We start from the raw sequence: 23373 nt of genomic DNA on the forward strand, positions 1-23373 counted from the left end.
TCCCCCTCCTTCCCCTCCTCTTTTTCTTCTCCTCCTCCTCCCTTACTTTCAAAAACTGCAGATTCCCAAGACACCTGCCCCCTCCAGTCTTTTCAGGAAGTCTGGATAGGACATACTTACCAGCTCTCAATCTGAGCAAATTACTTAATCTCTCTGTGCCTCAATCGCCTCTTCTGTAAAATGGGAATAATGTAATTCTTTCGCATAAAATGATTGTGAAGATGTCATGAGTCAGTGCATGTGAAGGACTTACCACAGTACCTAGCACATGGTATGTACTGAATAAATCTTAGTTACTGTAAATATCATCATTATTTCATATTACTATTAAGTACCTGGCATGGTAGTCAGGTGACGGTAAGGGATCTTAAAAAAAAAATGATCTTCACAAAAGAAATTTGTGCTTCATCTTAGATATTTGAGAGTCAGCATGGCGCAAATAGTATTAAAACCAAGAGGTGGGGGAAAAATGGCTTTTAGACAGATTCAAGTAAGAGAACAAAATCATAGCTGAGGTATACCTGTCACAAAGTGATGGGAAATGTTGAGGGAAGTATTTAAAACTCAAGGGATGGTCCAAAACAAGGTAGCAACACAGAAGCCAAGTTCCAAGAAAAATATTACAATGAAGATATTTGACATTATTATTGAACACAAGGAAAAGATGTTTTTTACTTTTGCTGCAGGTTTTGAAAGTTCAGAAGTGGAAGTGATATATCTAAATATTTATGGGAGATCTCTAATTAGGTGCCGTACATACATTCAGATCAACTTGCTGAAGCTGAACTCCTCCCATCAGTGCCTGCTCTCCTCTCTCTGCCAGTCTCTCATCTACCGTGATGCCTCTCCCACATAGCCAGTCACTAACTAGAAAGCTGGGATGGCCATTCTTGACTTCCCTCTCTTCTCATTCCCCCACATCAGTCAGTCATTAGGTTCTGTCAGTCTTACCTCCTAAATCTTTCTTACTTTGTCCTCTCCTCTTGCCCCACTACTACTTGCCTAATTCAAGCCCTACTTATCTCTCTGAAGTACTAGACTCTACCTGGTCTCTCTGTCTCCAGTCTTTTCTGTGTCACATACATTCTTCTCTGGAAGTCAGATCTGAATTCTCCAAAATTCAAATCTCATCATGGAACTCTTTTGTTTAAAATTCTTCAGTAGAATTCTGATCTGAGCAGGATGGAAGCAGTGGGTATTTTGTTTAATCTTCCCAAATCCCTTTTAAAAATACAAAGAACAACTAGGATAGCAAAAGGAAAAACCCACAGACAGCATCTTCAATGATGCCAAGGAGCAGGGTACCTCCAAGAACTTCTGGAAAAGGAGTGGTCATGCCAGACAACTACAGCAGCAAGACCTGCACTGTAGCTCCAAGAAAAGGAGCCAAAAAAAGAAAAGGGTGGTCCTAAGAACCAGAAATCAGAAGGAAAGGGCTTCACTCAGAGGGGAAACCTCAGCAAATAAATCTGAGAACAACTGGTAAAATAGATATAGCACCACAGACTCTAATTTGTAAACAATTGAAAAAATACCTTGGCAACCCATTAAGGAACTTTAGGGAACACAGGGTGGTGGGGCAGCCTCCGCCCTTGAGGCAGTCAGTAACACACATGAGCATACACACTCAGCCTGGATGGATGGATGGATGGATGGATGGATGGATGGATGGATAGATGGATGGATCAATCTAGGTTTAAACTTTAAAACTGTATAAAATCTATATGAGAAAAACTACAAAACACTACTGAAAGACGTATATACTTAAATATATATACCATGTATATATGGTATATACTTAAACAAATGGAAAAGACACCTTCTTCCTATTGCATATAATCATTCAATACAATGAATGTATCGGTTCTTCCTAAATTCATTCATAAGTTTAACTTAAGCCCAATAAAATTATTTTCAGATATTTTTCTGGGGTTAGATAAGGTAATTATAAAATTTATTTAGAAGACTAAGTAATTAAGAAAAAAATCCTGAAAAAGAGGAGCAGTGAACAGGTGGCTAGCCACACCAAGTTTTATAATACCTAATAAAGCCTCTGATTTAAAAGAGTGTTAAGAGTTAATCCATGAATAAACAGAGCAATAGAGAAAAATGCAAAATCCAAAAATAGACACAACTGAGTGTTGAAATTTAATACAAAGCATCATCTCAAATCAGTGGAGAAATATGAACTTTTTAATAAATGGTTGTGGGACAATTGGAAAAAGACAAAATTAGATCCATTCCTCAGTTGTACACCAGGATAAATTTCAAAAGAAGCAGAGCTCTAATTATAAACAATAAAACTACACATATTAGGAGAAAAATGAAGGCTAAATTTTCCTTTTCAATGGAGAATTTGGAAAACTTTGAATTACGGCTCAAAATCCAGTAGAGTAATAAAGATGATTGGTAAATTTGACTATTTTTTAAAGGAAAAATCCAAAAAATGAGTGACAAACTAAAAAAAGATATTTGCAATTTACATTAGAGACAAAGGGTTAATGACACTGATATATAAAGAAGACCTCCCCCCCCTCAAAAAAGACAGAAAACCTGATGGAAAAAAATGGGCAAAAAAATAAATAGTTCACCAGAAAGAAATGCAAATAGTTCTTAAAATGTTAAAAGACGTTCAACCACATTCATAAGTTAAATATGACTTAAAACCAAACTAAGATTTCTTATTAATCAGTGCAGGGGAAAAAATATTCTAAGGTTTGACAACATACTTTCTTGACGAGGTTGTAGGGAAAACAAACATACTCATACACTGATGATGAGAATGCAAAATGGTACAGTTCCTGCGGTGGGGAAGTGGGAATTTGTAATATCTTGCCAAGTGCATATGCACTTATACTTTGTCTTAGTAACCTCACTAGTAGGAAATTAGCCTGATAATGAACTTGCAAAAGTAAAAAATGACATATTTGTTATACAACTCATTGTGATATTATTTATAGTAACAAAAGACTTGAAACATTCAAATGTCCATCAGTAGGAGTTTTCTTGAATAAACTAGTACTCTACACATGAAATACTCTAAATGCAATGGAGTAGTGTATAGCTGTAAAAGAGAATAGTTTCTAAAGCTCTCTGGATGCTGCTATGGGGTGACCTCTTAGTGCAGAACAGTTTTAGCATACCAATTTATTGTAAGAAAGGGGGAGGGGAGAACCATGAAAACGTTGATATACATATAGATAGACATATATACATATATGCACACGTACATATATGTGCGTTTATTTTCAAAAGGAAACAATGTAAGGATAAAGCAGAAATTAACATAAAGAGTTATTATTTGGGGGGAAGGGAACAGGGTGGAGGAGATAGAGATTGATGAGACTTCCCCATACTGGTTTTATAGTTTTGACTTTGGAACCATCTAAATGTTTTAGATATTATTTTTAAAAAAGAAAAGAAATCATCAAAATTGAAAATAAATGGAACCTAAATATATTTCAAGATGATGATATAAGCACATAGAGAAAGGAGTTGTTTTAGGGGACTTTTCTTTGACAGTACATTTCTATTGCGATACATTCTAAGGATAAAAAAAAAGTCTAAGCTGGAGCTTTCAGCAGCAAGGAGGCACTTGAGAACAAGCTCTTGTAAATGTGAAACTCTGGGCCATTGAAAGACAATGTTTTCAAACAATAATGATGAGGACAGGACTCATCAAGCATACCGAGTATATGGAATTTTTAAAAAGCAGCCCACAGGCTAGAACCAAGATGGCGGAGTAGAAGGACGTGCTCTCACTCCCTCTTACGAGAACACCAGAATCGCAACTAACTGCTGAACAGTCATCGACAGGAAGACACTGGAACTCACCAAAAAAGATAGCCCACATCTAAAGACAAAGGAGAAGCCACAATGAGATGGTAGGAGGAGTGCAATCACAATAAAATGAAATCCCATAACTGCTGAGTGGGTGACTCCCAAACTGGAGAACACTTATACCATAGAAGTCCACCCAATGGAGTGAAGGTTCTGAGCCCCATGTCAGGCTTCCCAACCTGGGGGTCCAGCAGCGGGAGGAGGAATTCCTAGAGAATCAGACTTTGAAGGCTAGCAGGATTTGATTGCAGGACTCTGACAGGACTGGGGGAAACAGACACTCCACTCTTGGAGGGCACACACAAAGTAGTATGCTCATTGGGACCCAGGGGAAGGAGCAGTGACCCCAGGGGAGACTGAACCAGACCTACCTGCTAGTCTTGGAGGGTCTCCTGCAGAGGGGGGGGGGGTGGCTGTGGCTCACCATGAGGACAAGGACACTGGCAGCAGAAGTTCTGGGAAATACCCCTTGGCGTGAGCCCTCCCAGAGTCTGCCATTAACCCCACCAAAGAGCTGGGTAGGCTCCAGTGTTCGGTCGCCTCAGGCCAAACAACCAACAGGGAGGGAACCCAGCCCCACCCATCAGCAGACAAGCAGATTAAAGTTTTACTGAGCTCTGCCCACCAGAGCAACACCCAGCTCTACCCACCACCAGTCCCTCCCATCAAGAAGCTTGATCAAGCCTCTTAGATAGCATCATCCACCAGAGGGCAGACAGCACAAGCAAGAAGAACTACAGTCCTGCAGCCAGTGGAACAAAAACCACATTCACAGAAAGATAGACAAGATGAAAAGGCAGAGGGCTGTGTACCAGATGAAGGAACAAGATAAAACCCCAGAAATACAACTAAATGAAGTGGAGATAGGCAACCTTCCAGAAAAAGAATTCAGAATAATGATAGTGAAGATGATCCAGGACCTAGGAAAAAGAATGGAGGCAAAGATCAAGAAGATGCAAGAAATGTTTAACAAAAACCTAGAAGAATTAAAAAACAAACAGAAATGACCAATACAATAACTGAAATGAAAACTACACTAGAAGGAATCAATAGCAGAATAACTGAGGGAGAAGAATGGATAAGTGACCTGGAAGACAGAATGGTGGAATTCACTGCTGCAGAACAGAATAAAGAAAAAAGAATGAAGAGAAATGAAGACAGCCTCTGGGACAACATTAAACACAACAACATTTGCATTATAGGGGTCCCAGAAGGAGAAGAGAGAGAGAAACGACCCGAGAAAATATTTGAAGAGATTATAGTCGAAATATTTGAAGAGATTATAGTCAAAAACTTCCCTAACATGGGAAAGGAAATAGCCACCCAAGTCCAGGAAGCTCAGAGAGTCCCATACAGGATAAACCCAAGGAGAAACACGCCGAGACACATAGTAATCAAACTGGCAAAAATTAAAGACAAAGAAAAATTATTGAAAGCAGCAAGGGAAAAACGACAAATAACATACAAGGGAACTCCCATAAGGTTAACAGCTGATTTCTCAGCAGAAACTCTACAAGCCAGAAGGCAGTGGCATGACATACTTAAAGTGATAAAAGGGAAGAACCTACAACCAAAATTACTCTATCCGGCAAGGATCTCATTCAGATTCGATGGAGAAATCAAAAGCTTTACAGGCAAACAAAAGCTAAGAGAATTCAGCACCACCAAACCAGCTCTACAGCAAATGCTAAAGGAACTTCTCTAAGTGGGAAACACAAGAGAAGAAAGGACCTACAAAAACAAACCCAAAACAATTAAGAAAATGGTCATAGAAACATACATATCGATAATTACCTTAAACGTGAATGGATTAAATGCTCCAACCAAAAAACACAGGCTTGCTGAATGGATACAAAAACAAGACCCACATATATGCTGTCTACAAGAGACCCACTTCAGACCTAGGGACACATACAGACTGAAACTGAAGGGATGGAAGAAGGTATTCCATGCAAATGGAAATCAAAAGAAGGCTGCAGTAGCAATACTCATATCAGATAAAATAGACTTTAAAATAAAGAATGCTACAAGAGACAAGGAAGGGACACAACATAATGATCAAGGGATCAATCCAAGAAGAAGATATAACAATTATAAATATATATGCACCCAACATAGGAGCACCTCAATACATAAGGCAACTGCTAACAGCTATAAAAGAGGAAATCGACAGTAACACGATAATAGTGGGAGACTTTAACACCTCACTTACACCAATGGACAGATCATCCAAAGTGAAAATAAATAAGGAAACAGAAGCTTTAAATTGACACAACAGACCAGATAGATTTAATTGATATTTACAGGACATTCCATCCAAAAACAGCAGATTACACTTTCTTCTCAAGTGTGCACGGAACATTCTCCAGGATAGATCACAGCTTGGGTCACAAATCAACCCTCAGTAAATTTAAGAAAATTGAAATCATATCAAGCATCTTTTCTGACCACAATGCTATGAGATTAGAAATGAATTACAGGGGAAGAAAACGTAAAAACACAAACACATGGAGGCTAAACAATACGTTACTAAATAACCAAGAGATCACTGAAGAAATCAAAGAGGAAATCAAAAACTACGTAGAGACAGATGACAATGAAAACATGATGATCCAAAACCTATGGGATGCAGCAAAAGCAGTTCTAAGAGGGAAATTTATAGCTATACAAGCCTACCTCAAGAAACAAGAAAAATCTCAAATAAACAATCTAACGTTACAACTAAAGGAACTAGAGAAAGAAGAACAAACAAAACCCAAAGTTAGCAGAAGGAAGGAAATCATCAAGATCAGAGCAGAAATAAATGAAATAGAAACAAAGAAAACAATAGCAAAGATCATTAAAACTAAAAGCTGGTTCTTTGAGAAGATAAACGAAATTGATAAAGCATTAGCCAGATTCATCAAGAAAAAAGAGGGAGAGGGCTCAAATCAATAAAATTAGAAATGAAAAAGGAGAAGTTACAACAGACACCACAAAAATACAAAGCATCCTAAGAGACTACTACAAGCAACTCTATGCCAATAAAATGGACAACCTAGAAGAAATGGACACATTCTTAGAAAGGTATAACCTTCCAAGAATGAACCAGGAAGAAATAGAAAATATGAAGAGACCAATCACAAGTAATGAAATTGAAACTGTGATTTAAAATCTTCCAACAAACAAAAGTCCAGGAGCAGATGGCTTCACAAGTGAATTCTATCAAACATTTAGAGAAGAGCTAACACCCATCCATCTCAAACTCTTCCAAAAAATTGCAGAGGAAAGAACACTCCCAAACTCATTCTATAAGGCTACCATCACCCCGATACCAAAACCAGACAAAGATACTACAAAAAAAGAAAATTACAGACCAATATCACTGATGAATATATAGATGCAAAACTCCTCAACAAAGTACTAGCAAACAGAATCCAACAACACATTAGAAGGATCATACACCATGATCAAGTGGGATTTATCCCAGGGATGCAAGGATTCTTCAATATACACAAATCAATCAATGTGATACACCATATTAACAAATTGAAGAAGAAAAACAGTATGATCATCCCAATAGATGCAGAAAAAGCTTTTGACAAAATTCAACGCCCATTTATTATAAAAACTCTCCAGAAGGTGGGCATAGAGGGAAACTACCTCAACATAATAAAGGCCATATACGACAAACCCACAGCAAACATCATTCTCAATGGTGAAAAGCTGAAAGCATTTCCTCTAAGATCAGGAACAAGACAAGGATGTCCACTCTCACCACTATTATTCAACATAGTTTTGGAAGTCGTAGCCACAGCAATCAGAGAAGAAAAAGAAATAAAAGGAATACAGATTGGAAAAGAAGAAGCAAAACTGTCACTGTTTGCAGATAACATGATACTATATGTAGAGAATCCTAAAGATGCCACCAGAAAACTACTAGAGCTAATCAATGAATTTGGTAAAGTAGCAGGATACAAAATTAATGCACAGAAATCTCTTGCATTCCTATACACTAATGATGAAAAATCTTAAAGAGAAATTAAGGGAATACTCCCATTTACCATTGCAGCAAAAAGAATAAAATACCTAGGAATCAACCTACCTAGGGAGACAAAAGACCTGTATGCAGAAAAGTATAAGACACTGATGAAAGAAATTAAAGATGATACCAGTAGATGGAGAGATATACCATGTTCTTGGATTGGAAGAATCAATATTGTGAAAATGACTATACTACTCAAAGCAATCTACAGATTCAGTGCAATCCCTATCAAATTACCAATGGCATTTTTTACTGAACTAGAACAAAAAATCTTAAAATTTGTATGTAGACACAAAAGACCCCGAATAGCCAAAGCAGTCTTGAGGGAAAAAAATGGAGCTGGAGGAATCAGGCTCCCTGACTTCAGACTGTACTACAAAGCTACAGTAATCAAGACAATATGGTACTGGCACAAAAACAGAAACATAGATCAATGGAACAAGATAGAAAGCCCAGAGATAAACCCACGCACCTATGGTCAACTAATCTATGACAAAGGAGGCAAGGATATACAATGGAGAAAAGACAGTCTCTTCAATAAGTGGTGCTGGGAAAACTGGGCAGCTACATGTAAAAGAATGAAATTAGAACACTCCCTAACACCATACACAAAAATAAACTGAAAATGGATTAAAGACCTAAATGTAAGACCGGACACTATAAAACTCTTAGAGGAAAACACAGGAAGGACACTCTTTGACGTAAATCACAGCAAGATCTTTTTTGATCCACCTCCTAGAGTAATGGAAATAAAAAAAAATTAACTAATGGGACCTAATGAAAACTTGAAGCTTTTGCACGGCAAAGGAAACCATAAACAAGACAAAAAGACAACCCTCAGAATGGGAGAAAATATTTGCAAACGAATCAACGGACAAAGGATTAATCTCCAAAATATATAAACAGCTCATGCAACTCAATATTAAAGAAACAAACAACCCAATCCAAAAATGGGCAGAAGACCTAAATAGACATTTCTCCGAAGAAGACATACAGATGGCCAAGAAGCACATGAAAAGCTGCTGAACATCACTACTAATTATTAGAGAAATGCAAATCAAAACTACAATGAGGTATCACCTCACACCAGTTAGAATGGGCATCATCAGAAAATCTACAAACAACAAATGCTGGAGAGGGTGTGGAGAGAAGGGAACCCTCTTGCACTGTTGGTGGGAATGTAAATTGATACAGCCACTATGGAGAACAGTATGGAGATTCCTTAAAAAACTAAAAATAGAATTACCATATGACCCAGCAATCCCACTACTGGGCATGTACCCAGAGAAAACCGTAATTCAAAAAAGACACATGCACCCCAATGTTCACTGCAGCACTATTTACAATAGCCAGGTCATGGAAGCAACCTAAATGCCCATTGACAGACGAATGGATAAAGAAGATGTGGTACATATATTCACTGGAATATTAGCCATGAAAAGGAACAAAATTGGGTCATTTGTTGAGACGTGGATGGGTCTAGAGACTCATGCAGAGTGAAATAAGTCAGAAAGAAAAACAAATATCGTATATTAACATATATGTGGAACCTAGAAAAATGGTACAGATGAACCAGTTTGCAGGGCCGAAATTGAGACACAGATGTAGAGGACAAATGTATGGACACCAAGGGGGGAAAGAGGCAGGGGGGGGGGGGTGGAGGTGTGATGAATTGGGCGATTGGGATTGACATGTATACACTGATGTGTATAAAATTGATGACTAATAAGAACCTGCTGTATAAAAAAAAATTTTTTTTAAGAATTAAGAGAGATAAAAAAAAAAGAAAACAAAGAAGCTTTAGGAAAAGGTTTACCAATTTGGTTGGTCCACATTTTCCTTTTTATGTTTGCAAAAGACTGATGCATGATAAAAACATATGATCAATTAAGTCTAAATTTCTTTCTCTGTGTAAAATACAAATTATAAAGAATAAGAAAGTATATAATCAAATATTAATTAGCAGTATCTTTATCTTTCTAAAATATATAAAAATAATAATATGTCTTAAAACAATCGTACGTTTCCTTGGATTAAAAAAAGTTTGGTATTTTGGCCAAAAATAAATAAATCAACCCACAGTATAAGACCAAATCATCTCTTGTGTGAGGATCTATGTTAAAGATCAGATGACTAAGATGAAAAGTTCCAAGAAGAAGTTTATTATCCTTTAATCCTGAATTTAATTTCCCAAATTAAATTCATTTTATGTTGCAGTTCTGAGGTATCAAAAGCTTTTCTTTTCTTGATATTATATATTATCATAATAACTCAGTATACCATAGGAATTGGAATAAAACGCCAGCTTTCGTTTCTTAGGAATATACTGATAGTCTCTGAAATTCATTTCTTTGTCTCTAAGCTTATTTTATTTTAAAGAGTATATATTTTATCATTAAAAAGAATATTGACAACTGACCTTTTTTGAAAAATAGTTATTTTGTATAATTTTTCTTTTGAAAACAGAACCATCACTAAATAGTGATGTACAGAGTATGTGAGCTAAATGGGAGTGCAACACCAATTAAGATTTCATTTTTGAGAGCTAGAATGTTAAACTGGCCTTTTTATTTTATATTTTTATTTTTGGTGAAGAAATGGTTTAAATGGAGTTTAAAAATCAAATTCATATTTTGTGTCAGTGATACAAAAATCTTAATGGATATCTATTGAATTTTCTTAAATGCAATTTTACTGTTCCTTACTTGGGTATTTCTTTTGGTTAACTTATTGTTTCTGATTACATTTTTTACTTCCACATAATTTTTTCTTTATATTCCTGGTAAAAGGACAATAAAATTCAAATAAGATGTCAGGTGAGACTATATTAAAAAAATTACCCTATTGGCAAAAAAAAAAAAAAGTCTAAGCTGCATTTAATTGTCTTATTGTTGGTAGTATTGATTGTTATTTTGAAACTATTATATGTAGATTGTAGGATAAAGCAGATAACTTGTGTTGATGATATTAGAAGCCAAGAATCAGAGTAAGAGAATAAATATTTAAAATACAGAAATTATATAATAATCCTTTAATCTTATTATTGAATTGAAAATGTCAGTATAGACTCCTGGTTTATTTTCCTTTTACTAAAAAATACAGAGCTCCTCTGTCCATGGCAATGACAACCCAGTAACAATGAATACCTCTCTTTATAGAAGAATTCCAACTAATAAATGCAGAAGGGAACTTCCCTGGTGGCACAGTGGTTAAAGATCCGCCTGCCAGTGCAGGGGACACATGTTCGACCCCTGGTCCAGGAAGATCCCATGTGGCGCGGAGCAGCTAAGCCTGTGCACCACAACTACTGAGCCTGTGCTCTAGAGCCTGCATGCTTCAATTACTGAAGCCCGTGTTCCTGGAGCCCGTGCTCTGCCACAGAGAAGCCACTGCAGTGAGAAGCCCACGCACCGCAACAAAGAGTAGCCCCCGCTCGCCACAACTAGAGAAAGCCTGCACGCAGCAACGAAGACCCAGTGCAGCCAAATAAATGCAGAAGGAATGACAGAATTAGAAAATTATTTTACATTCTTAATAAAATAATGAATCTCCACTCCCACCCCATTCCACCCTCAGACTGCTGTAGGGTTATTTTCAAATACCATTTCCCACTCAAAAAAAAAAACCCAGGCATCCTTGGAGAAAAGGCTTTTTTTAGGTTTAGGGCAGCAAATGTATAAGATGAATACTGTACTAGATAGCAAGGAAGCTATTGAAGACTACTATGGTGGTATCAAAAGGACCTGGGTGCCATCTTAAAGGAGCTCCCTATATCAGTCAAAAATGAGACTGAGCATTCAGGGAATAAATATTGCAGTTGATTGAAACTGCAGGTTGTTAGAGAACCAATTTGTTATTCTGAAAATCAGTTTTTAAAAACTGACTCATCTATTTTTTCTGTACAAATTGTATTGCATAGTAACCAGCTAGTTAATGAGGGAAACTTCTTTTTAGAAGAATTCCAACTAACAAATGAATCATAGAATTAGAAAATCACCATTTCATTACCCTCAATGAAATGATGGATTTATAGTGCTCATTTGTGGATGCTAAAATCAGGTGAAAGACCGATGGGAGCTTCATAATGGATGGATCAAGCGCTTAGGACTGTCAGAACCCATTTTCTCTTCCTTCCACTACCTCAGCACAGCTGCTGATTGTGTATCTGTAGAATAATGCTGTACTTGGTGGTTTGACCCCACCTACTTGTAGTCTGGGGTTTGCAAGATACCCTTTCACCTGGTTTTGTTGAAGATGTTTGTGGGCTTTTACTTTTACTCTTAAAGTTTCTCTTTGCATTTTTATGAGGAAATTTGGTAAGATTTAAAAAGGTACACTGACACCACCACCTTGTCCCAGTTGAAGGCCATTCCATCAGGCTTTTCTTCCTGTCCTTCCACTGAACGGTTATTGTCGAGGCCACCATGACCTCTACTTGCCATCTCCAGTAGTCACTTCTTAGTTCTCGTGATACTTCCTCAAACTTCATACACCCAAAACTGAACTTTTGATTTCTCCTTCCAAATCTGCTCTTCCTGAATCTTCCTTATGTCATTAAATGGTGATTGTATTCTCTAAGCTGCTCAGCATCATCTTTGACCCCTTTCTTTCTCCCATATTCCACACTTAATCTATCAGTTCTCTCAGATCTACCTTCAGAATATATCCTGTATACTAACACTGAACAAAAAGGAAATTAAGGAAACAATTGCATTTACAATAGCATCAAAAAGAGTAAAATATTTAAGAATAAACTTAACCAAGGAGGTAAAAGACTTATACACTGAAAACTACAAAATGTTGCTGAAAGAAATTAAAGGTGCAAATAAATAGACAGTCATACTATGTTCATGGATTAGAAGACTTAATATCGTTAAGATGACAGTAGTACCCAGATTCAGTGCGATCCCTATCAAAATCCCAATTACTTTTTTGCAAAGATAGAAAAATCTATCCTAAAATTCATATGGAATCTCAAGGGGTCCAAATAGTCAAAACAACCTTGAAAAACAAGAACAAAGTTGGAGGTCTCAAACTTCTGGATTTAAGAACTTAGTACAAAGCTACAGTAATCAAAACAGTGTGGTGCTGGCATACAGACAGACCAATGGAATAGAATTGAGAGCCCAGAAATAAACCCTCACATATATGTTCAAATGATTTTTGATAAGGTGCCAAGACCATTCAGTGAGGAACAGACCGTCTTTTCAACAAATGATGCTGGGAAAACTGGATATCCACATGCAAAAAAATGAAGTTGGACCATTACCTTACACTATGTAGAAAAATTAACTCAAAATGGGTCAGAGACCTTAGCATAAGAGCTAAAACTATAAAACAGTATAAGGGAAATGCTTCATAACATTGGATTTAGCAGTGACTTCTTAGATACGACACTAAACATACAAGTAATAAAAATTATAGATAAATTGGACTGTATCAAAATTTTAAATGTCTGTGCATCAAAGGACACAGTAAATTAGAATGAAGAGGCAACCCACAGAATAGGAGAAAATATTGGCAAATCGTGTATCTGGCAAGGGTTAATATCCAGAATATATAAAGAACTCCCACAATTCAACAAAACAAACAAACCTGATTTTTTAAATGGGCAAAGGACTTAAAAAGACATTTCTCAAAAAGAGATATATACAGGGACTTCCCTGGTGGTCCAGTGGTTAAGAATCACCTTCCAATGCAGGGGATGTGCGTTCGATCCCTGGTTGGGGAACTAAGATCCCACATGCCGCGGGGCACCTAAGCCCACACACCACAACTAGAGAGAAGTCTGCGTGCCTCAACAAAAGATCCCACATGCCGCATCGAGGATCCCACGTGCCACAACTAAGGCCCAAAGCAACCAAAAAAGAGAGCGATATACAAATGGCCAATAATCACATGAAAAGATGTTCAGCATACTAATCATTAGGGAAATGCAAATCAAAACCACAATGAAATATCACTTCACAATCATTAGAGCTAATGTTTTAAAACAAAATAAATATTTCTTGGATGAGGAGAAATTAGAACCCTTAGGCATTGCAAAATGGTGAGGCCACTGTGGAAGACAGTATAGCAGTTCTTCAAAATATTAAACATAGAAATACCATATGACCTGGCAATTTCACTTCTGGGTATATACCAAAAGAATTGAAAGCAGGATCTCAATGAGATTATTTTATACCCATGTTCCAATAGCAGCATTATTCACAATAGCCAAAAGTGGAAGCAACTTGGGTGTACATCAGTAGATGAATGTATAAAGGAAATGTAGTGTATACATACAATATTACTCAGCCTTAAATATTATTAAGCCTTATTATTATTCAGCCTTAAAAAGGAAGAAAATTCTGACACATGCTACATTGTGGAGGAACCTTGAGGACACTATGGCAAGTGAAACAAACCAGTCATAAAAAGACAAATACTGTATGATTCCTCTTACATGAGGTACCTAGAGTAATCAAAGACAAAGTAAAATGGTGGTTGCCAGAGACTCAGGGGGTGGGGGTGGAAGGAGGGAATGTTTAATGGATATAGAGTTTCAGTTTTGCAAGATGAAAGAGTTTGGGAGATTTGATGCATAAAAATGTGAATGTATATAACACTACTGAAGTGTACACCTAGAGATGGGTAAGATAGTAAATTTTGTTACATGTTTTTACCACAATTAAAAAAATTTTTAATTTGTAAGATATTTGTCTGTATAAAGAAATATGAGGGCTTCCCTGGTGGCGCAGTGGTTGAGAATCTGCCTGCCAATGCAGGGGACACGGGTTCGAGCCCTGGTCTGGGAAGATCCCACATGCCACGGAGCAGCTAGGCCCGTGAGCCACAATTACTGAGCCTGCGCGTCTGGAGCCTGTGCTCCGCAACAAGAGAGGCCGCGATAATGAGAGGCCCCTGCACCGTGGTGAAGAGTGGCCCCCACTTGCCACAACTAGAGAAAGCCCTCGCACAGAAACGAAGACCCAACACAGCCATAAATAAATAAATAAATAAATAAATAAATTTTTTTAAACTGCTTTAAGAAATATGATAATATATAGTGGAGTTATATAAGTAAAATGGGTGACAACAATAGCACAAAGGCTGAGAGGGATAAAATGAAAGAATATTGTCGTAAGGCTCTTACACTATATGTAAAGTAGTATAATCATCTGAAATTAGACTGTGATAAGTTAAAGATGCATACTTAAACCCTAAAGTAACACTACAAAGAGTTATAGCTAAATCCAATGAAGGAGACAAATGAAATTGTAAAAACACAAAACAAAACAAAAAACTCAATCCTAAACAAAACAGAAAAAAGCAGGAAAAGGGAATAAAGAACAGATGAAAAAAAAAAAAAAAGAACAGATGGGACAAATAGAAAACAAATACCAAAATGATATACATAAACATAATCATATCAATAGCCACATTAAAGTATACCCTCTAAACACCCAGTTAAAAGCAGAGGTTAACAGATTGGATTAAAAAAGGAAGACCCAACCATATGCTGCTTGTAAGAAACCTTTAAATATAAAAATACAAATAGGTTAAAAGGGTGAAGAAGGCTACACAAAACCAACACAAATCAAAATAAAGTTGAAGAGGCTAATTAATATCAGGAGATTTCAGAGCAAACCTATTGCCAGGGATACACTTAAACATTTATGCACATAATAACAAAGCTAAAAAAAATATGAAGTGAAAACTGATAGACCTGCAGTGAGAAATAGACAAACCTGCAATTATAGTCAGAGATTTCATTACCCCTCTCTCAATAATTGAAAGAATAAGGAGACAGAAAATCATTGAGTATGTAAAAGACTTGAACAGCATAGTCAACTAACTTTACCTGATTGATGTTTACAGAACACTCCCTCTAACAAAAGCAGAACATACATTCTTTGGAAATGCTCTCTGGGCCATAAAGCAAGTCTCAAATTTTAAGAGGATTCAAGTTACACAAAATATGTTCTCTGACCTCCTGGAGTTAAATTAGAAATCAGTAACGGAAAACCCCCAAATAGTGGAAACTAACTTCTAAATAACCCATGAGATAAAGAAGAAATCAAAAGGGAAATTAGAAGATCATTTGAACTGAATGAAAATGAAAACACAATATATCAAAATTTTGAAGGTGCTACTAAAGCAATTTCTATATTAGAGAAGAATGTCTGGAATTAATACTCTCATCTTACACCTTAAGAAATTGGAGAAAGAAGAGCAAATTAAACCAAAAGTAGACAGAAGAAAGGTAATAAGAAAGATCAGAGCAGCAGTTGTTGAACTAGAAAACAGAAAAACAGTAGAGAAAATTACTCAAAAGAATTAGTTCCTTGAGAAAATCAATAAAATTGATAAGCCTCTGGCCAAACTGATCAGGAGAAAAAGAGAAGGCACAAATTAGCAATATCAAAAATGAGAGGGCTTCCCTGGTGGCGCAGTGGTTGAGAATCTGCCTGCTAATGCAGGGGACACGGGTTCGAGCCCTAGTCTGGGAAGATCCCACGTGCCACGGAGCAACTAGGCCCGTGAGCCACAACTACTGAGCCTGCGCGTCTGGAGCCCCTGCTCCGCAACAAGAGAGGCCACGATAGTGAGAGGCCCGCGCACCGCGATGAAGAGTGGCCCCCGCTTGCCACAACTAGAGAAAGCCCTAGCACAGAAACGAAGACCCAACATAGCAATCAATCAATCAATCAATCAATAATAAAATAAATCTTTTAAAAAAAAAAATGAGAGTGATGGCATCGCTACAGATTATAGAGATAGTAAGGAAATCTTATGAACAAGTTTAAGCCAATAAATTTGACAACTTCTGTGAAATGGATGAATTCCATTTGTGTGGTCATTCTATACTAATGACCAAAGCTCATTCCAGATGAACAGATAAATTAAATAGCCCTATATCTATTAAGGAAATTGCATTTAAAACTATCCGAAAAAAGAAAACTCCAGGTACAGATGTTTTCTGGTGAGTTCTACAAAAACTTAAGGAAGAAATAATAACAATTCTATGCCAACTCCAGAAAACTGAAAAGATAGGAATACTTCCCATTTCATTCTGTGAAACCAGCATCATCCTGATACCAAAACCAGACAAAAACATTACAAAACAGAAAACTACAGACCAGAATCCCTCTTGAACATAGATTTTAAAATTCTAAACAAATTTTACCAAATCATATCTAACAATATATAAAGATAATTCATCATGACCAGATGGCATTTATCCCAAGAATGCAGGTTGATTTAACATTCAAAAAATTAATCAATATAATTTTCTATATTAACAAACCAAAAAAAGGAAAACCACATAATCTCAATAGATGCAGGAAAAAAACATTTACCAAAATCCAGCATATATTCCTGATTAAAAACGTCTGGGATGATGTAGGGTCCAGGGATGGCAGTGTGCAGGGCCTGGGGGTCAGCTGGCCAGGGGTTGGCCAACCTGCAGTATCCCTGGTCTCTCCAGCCCTCACCCAAGACTATCCAAGAGGACAAAGCCTCCCCGATGGCAGGCTCAGCATGTGGGAACCACCTCTCTGAGGCCTTCCTTGGGCCCTGAGCCAGACAGAGGGCCTGGTTCCTGGAATAACAGGCTGACAGTGACAAGAGTCCCTTCCCCTGGGCTGGGCCCCTCTATAGCCAGGAGCCAATGGCCCGGGACAGAGCCAAACCCTGTGAGCTGAACCAAGAGAAATACGATGCTGATGACAACATGAAGATCATCTGCCAGTGGGACAGCACCATGGGCAAGTCCAAATTTATGGAGAGATTTTTCATAGATGGATTTCAGCCACAGCAGCTGCCCACATACACCCTGACCCTGTATAAGCACATGGCCATGGTGGGCAGTATCTTACTGGTCTCATCCTTGTGGACTTTTTGGACACAGCAAGCCAGGAGCAGTTCCAGAGCACACATGCCTCCTACTGCAAGGCCCACGCCTACATCGTGGTGTTTGATGTCAGAGGAAAGTCACCTACAAGAACCTGAGCACCTTGGGAAATGGGGATTTGGGAGTTCAGGCCAGAGATCCTGTGCATCTGGTGGCCAAAAAAAAATGATGCAGACATAAAGGTGACCCCCAAAATCTTCAGTTTTGCCCAGAAGTTCTCCCTGCTCCCATACTTTGTCTCAACTGCTAATGGTACCACTGGTGAAAAGCTTTCCAATGATGCAGTTCAGTTGGCTGTGTCTTAGAACACCCTGTACACTTCATGGATGAGGTTTTGCAGGAGCTTGAGGACTTTGACATGGATAGAAGGAGCAGAAGGAGGAGGATATGCCCAACTAAGAAGCAATGGGGCAGAATTGTGAGCCCATCTCAAAACTGAGAAGCTCTTCCAAGCCATCTCCCACTCTACCTCCTGAAAACCCACCAATCCAATTTGCCTCCCCTACTTCATGGCCCATGATACCTGACCCTCTCACAGTTGTCCCCTCCCCTGCACTCAGGGACAGGGATGGGGATAGCACCAGCTAGTTCCCTCAACAGGTGTAAGAGGTCCACATTAGACCGTAAAGCAGAATTAGAGATCAGTATTATAACCTTCCTTCCATGGCCAGACATTAAAGAGAATCAGGGAACATGCTTTGTGTGTCTCTCAGAAATTTAGGTGAGTTTTTTTTTTTTCTCCCAGAACTGACCTCAGGGTCCGTTCATTGCATCTCCACCAAGGGAATGATTTCTAATCCTTGACTACCCCCATTTCCATCCCCGTGGAATTTGGGAATCCTCCATCCTTTTTACACATGACCTACCATCCTTTTTCCTCTTTAGTCTCCCAACAAACTTTTTAAAAAATGGTTTTGAGCAGACAGCTGTTCACTCCACAGATTTTTGAGCACCTATGGTATTTCACGAGCTCTTGTAGGTACAGCCAAGACCACAGGCACAGATTTGCCATTAAAATCAAGTGAAAGCAGGTGTCAGATCTGGCCGTACACAAACTTTGTTGGTAAACGTCAAAGGTCAGTAGGCCGTTGGGTCCAAACCCATTTGGATTACAAGAACTTGACTTCTTAAAGAGGTACCTTTAAAACCCCTCTTTCATCATATGAGGCTTTCCCTCATTTTTTTTTTTTTTTAAAGAAATTCACGTTCTTTTATTTATTTATTTATGACTGTGTTGAGTCTTCGTTTCTGTGCGAGGGCTTTCCCTAGTTGCGGCAAGTGGGGACCACTCTTCATCGCGGTGCGAGGGCCTCTCACTATCGCGGCCTCTCTCGTTGCGGAGCACAGGCTCCAGACGCGCAGGCTCAGCAATTGTGGCTCACGGGCCCAGCCGCTCCGCGGCATGTGGGATCCTCCCAGACCAGGGCTCGAACCCGTGTCCCCTGCATTGGCAGGCAGACTCTCAACCACTGCGCCACCAGGGAAGCCCTTTCCCTCATTTTTTGAAGACTAGTATGGACATTGTGTCTCCTTGGGTGACAGAGGCTGCAAAAGAACCATCCTGCTGCCTTTTCCGCTTCTTTCTAGTACTTGTGGTTCACTAATGTGTTTTTATGATCATCTTGTACATTATTTCCATTGTTTTTATTTTTTTTCTGTTTTTTTTTTTTTAACAGTAAGGGTTGAATTACATTTTAGAGATCTCTTAGCAAAGTAGGCATAAAATGTAACTTCCTTAAACTGAAGAGGGGCATCTATGAAAAACTGACAGCTACCATCATACTTAAAGGGGAAAGACTAAATGGTTTTTCTTAAGATTAGGAGCAAGAGATTGATGTGTGCTCTTATGACTTTTGTTTCCACATTATACTGGAGGTTCTAGCCAGCACAATAAGGAAAAAGAAAAATAAAAGGTACCCATATTAGAGATGAAGAAGTAAAACTGTCATTTGCAGATGACATTATTGTCTATGAAGAAAATGTGATGGCGTTTATAAAAAAGCTACTAGAAGTAACATGGGTTTAACAAGGTTGCAAGATGTAAGATCATTATACAGTTTTAAAGCTAATTTTTTAATATTTATTTTATTTATTTATTTGGTTGCACCAGGTCTTAGTTGCGGCCGGTGGGCTCCTTAGTTGTGGCTCACAGGCTCCTTAGTTGCAGCTTGCCAGCTCCTTAGTTGTGGCACGTGGGCTCCTTAGTTGTGGCATGTGAACTCTTAGTTGCAGCATGCATGTGGGGTCTAGTTCCCTGACCAGGGATCAAACCCAGGCCCCCTGCATTGGGAGCTCAGAGTCTTAACCACTGTGCCACCAGGGAAGTCCCAAGATCATTATACATTAATGAGTTTTATTTCTATACAAGCAATGAATGGGAATTGAATTTTTTAAATACCATTTTCATTAGCATCAAACAGGAAATAACATAAACAGGAAATTCTTAGAGATCTCACAAAAGATGTACAAGACCTATACAGTGAAATCTATAAAATATTGTTGAGAAAAATAAATAAAAACTAAATAAATGGAGAGATATACAGTGTTTGGGGGACCACTCAATATTGTTAAGATGTCAGTTCTCTCCCAGTTGTTCTATACATTCAGTGCAATCCCAGTGTAGATCCCAGAAGGCTTTTGTTTTTAATAGAAATTGACAAGATGAACCTAAAATTAATATGGGAATGCAGAGGATCAAGAACAACCAAAAAGACATTGGAAAAGGAGAAAAAAATTGGAGTTGATTTCAGATTTGTTACAAAGCTACAGAAATCATGACAGTGTGGTATTTGCTTAATGATAGACAAATAGATACATGGTACAAAATAGTGTTCGGCCATAGACCAACACGTATATGGGCAACAGGTTTTTGCCAAACGTACAAAGGCAATTCAGTTGAGGAAGGACAGCCTTTTCAACAAATGGTGCTGGGACAATTATGTGTCATATGAAAAAAAGAACTTTGATCCATACCCTGAACCATATGCAAAAGTAACTCAAATGGATCAGAGACCTACATATAAAGGCCTACATATAAACTTCTAGAAAAGAAGATAGGGAGAACTCTTGTAACCTTGAGTTAAGGCAAAGATTACTTAGATACGACACCAGAGCACAATCAACAAATGAAACATTGATAAACTGACTTCATCAGAATTAAAAACTTCTGCCAGAGAGAAAGTATATGCAAAACGAATTATATCTTGAGTATGTAAAATACTCTCTAAGTGGCTCTGTAGCACAATGGATAGCACACTGGACTTCTAGAATATGTAAAATACTCTCAAGTCAATAATAACAACTCTAGAAACATGGGCCAAAGATTCTAGCAGACACGTCCCCAGAGAAAATATGCAGATGGCAAATGAGTACATGAAAAGATGCTCAACATCATTAGTCATTATAGAAATACAAATTAAAACCCCAATGAGATACCACTGCACACCTATTAGAATGGTTAAAATCAAATGAAAAAGACTGGCCATACCAAGTGTTGGTGAGGATGTGGAGGAACTGGGATTTTCATACACTGCTGGTGGAAATGTAAAATGGTACACTCACTTTGGCGAACACTTCGGCAGTCTCTTAAAAAAAGTCACACACGCCTACCATATTAGCCAATCTTCCCTACTTCATAGCTGTTTACCCCAGCACAAGGAAGGTATAAGTCCTTACAAAGACCTGTATGCTGTTTGAAAAGTAAAGAATGCTGTTTTTAGCTTTATTCATTGCAGCCAAAACTGGAAAACAATACAAATGTCCCATCAACAGGGAAAAGGATAAATAAGTTGTGGTATGTCTATACAATGGGATACTACATAGCATAAGAAAGAAATGAACTATTGATGCATGCAGCAACGTGAATTAATCTCAAGATAATTATGCTGAGTGAAGGAAAGCATGCACAAAATAGTACATACTGTCATTCCATTTATATAAGACTCTCAAAAATACAAACTATAGTAGCAGAAAGTAGTTCATGGGGGATGAAGTGAAAAGGTGGCAGGAAGAAGGGATTAAGAAGAGGCACAAGGAAACTTGGGGAGGATGATAGACTATGTTGATTGTTGTGATGGTTTCATAGTCAAGTTAAAACATCAAATTGTACACTTTATGCAGTTTAAGTCAGTTATATCTCCATAAGGCTATTTAAAAAATATATATGTATGTATGCATGTATATGTATATATGCATGTATGTGATAGAGGGGACTCAGATTAAAAGAGACTTGAGACACATAGCAACCAAATGCAATGTTTGGACTTTGTATACTGATTCAAGCGTTCTGGAGGCAACTGGGGAAATTGTCTGAGTGTTAGATTATGTTGATTAATTATTGTTAATTTTGTTAGATAAGACAGTGGCACCAAACAAAAGCCCGTATCTGTTAGACATAGTTCACTTGGGGTGACTTTATGGGTGAAAGCATACAGTGCTTGTGATGTGCTTTGAAATCCTCTAGCACAATAAGGAGAGGGGAATAGATGAAGAATATAGGTAAATATTGATAATTGAAAGTCAATGATAAGTACATTAAAGGTTCATTAAATTCCGGTTTCTTTTGTGTACTTTAAAATTCCTCCTAAAATTTTATGTTGTTTTTGTCTTATCCTCAGGGTAGAATCCAAGGTCTCCTTTGTTTTAACCCCCACCATACCCCTTCAGCCTCATCATCTGCCTCCCACCACAGTTTAGGATCTGGTTATATGCAGGGTGACCGTCTGTCCCAGTGTGTCTGGAACAGTCTTGGTTTGCATCTGTTGTCCCAGTGTAATTATTAACAGGGCCCTCTGACTCTCAAAATATTCTAATTTGAGTAATATACGCTTACCCTAGTTATAGTTATATCGAACTGTAATTTCCTTCACATACCTGTGCTTCACACCTGTTTGTCTTTACTAGACTATTCCTTTGTCCAGAATCCCCCTTCCTATCCCAGTGCTTTCCTTATCTAACTCCTTCCTACTCACTTTTCCAAGTCTTAGCTCAGGCATCATTTTCTCAAAGCCTTCCCTGGCAGTCCTCTGCTGCCCTGTCCCACCCCACCTGCATTATTTTGCCTTCTTTGTGCTGCCACACCACCTGGGCATGCTCCATCGTACGGCACTTGATGAAAATGTGTTTACTGGTCTGCTTTCCAATTCAGTTAGCTTTTCAAGGTTAGGGGTACACTGTCTTTTCATCTTTGGGTCCTTGGTGTCTAACAGTGTTGGCAGTGTCTGCAAAATGCTGGATAAATTCAGCCTTAGAGATTTTCTGACTTAACCTTAGATAAATGAGAAAAACTCAAGCTTGGAAAGGTAAATGCACCTTTCTAAGATCACGGAGCATAGCAGTGGCAGAGTCAGAAGCAGAGCTCATGACTGCATCCCTTCTCCCACACAGTGATATGATAAGCAATTTTAAGGAGCTTTAGAGGCGTCCTTTCACAAAGACAGAGTTTATATATCTAATAACGGTCATCCTTGGAGCAGAATAGGAAAGCTATTAGAACAGTGGCAGTAGCTCTGACATGTACAAGAACTAGATGTTGATAATGCTGTAATATTTCAAATGTTTGTTAGATACAAAATGCAACGGTGATTATGACACCTGGCTTTTTTACTATATACAT

General features: G+C 38.0%; 1 protein-coding gene and 1 pseudogene across 3 annotated transcripts in view; both read left to right on the top strand.

Annotated features, from left to right (window-relative positions):
* Positions 1-23373, top strand: part of RNF130 (ring finger protein 130) — a 121092-nt gene that overhangs the window by 55422 nt on the left and 42297 nt on the right. The window lies entirely within an intron of this gene.
* LOC118892434 lies at positions 17517-18281 on the top strand (annotated as a pseudogene).

Source organism: Balaenoptera musculus, chromosome 3 (genome assembly GCF_009873245.2).
Source record: "Balaenoptera musculus isolate JJ_BM4_2016_0621 chromosome 3, mBalMus1.pri.v3, whole genome shotgun sequence".
Lineage (NCBI taxonomy): Eukaryota > Metazoa > Chordata > Mammalia > Artiodactyla > Balaenopteridae > Balaenoptera > Balaenoptera musculus.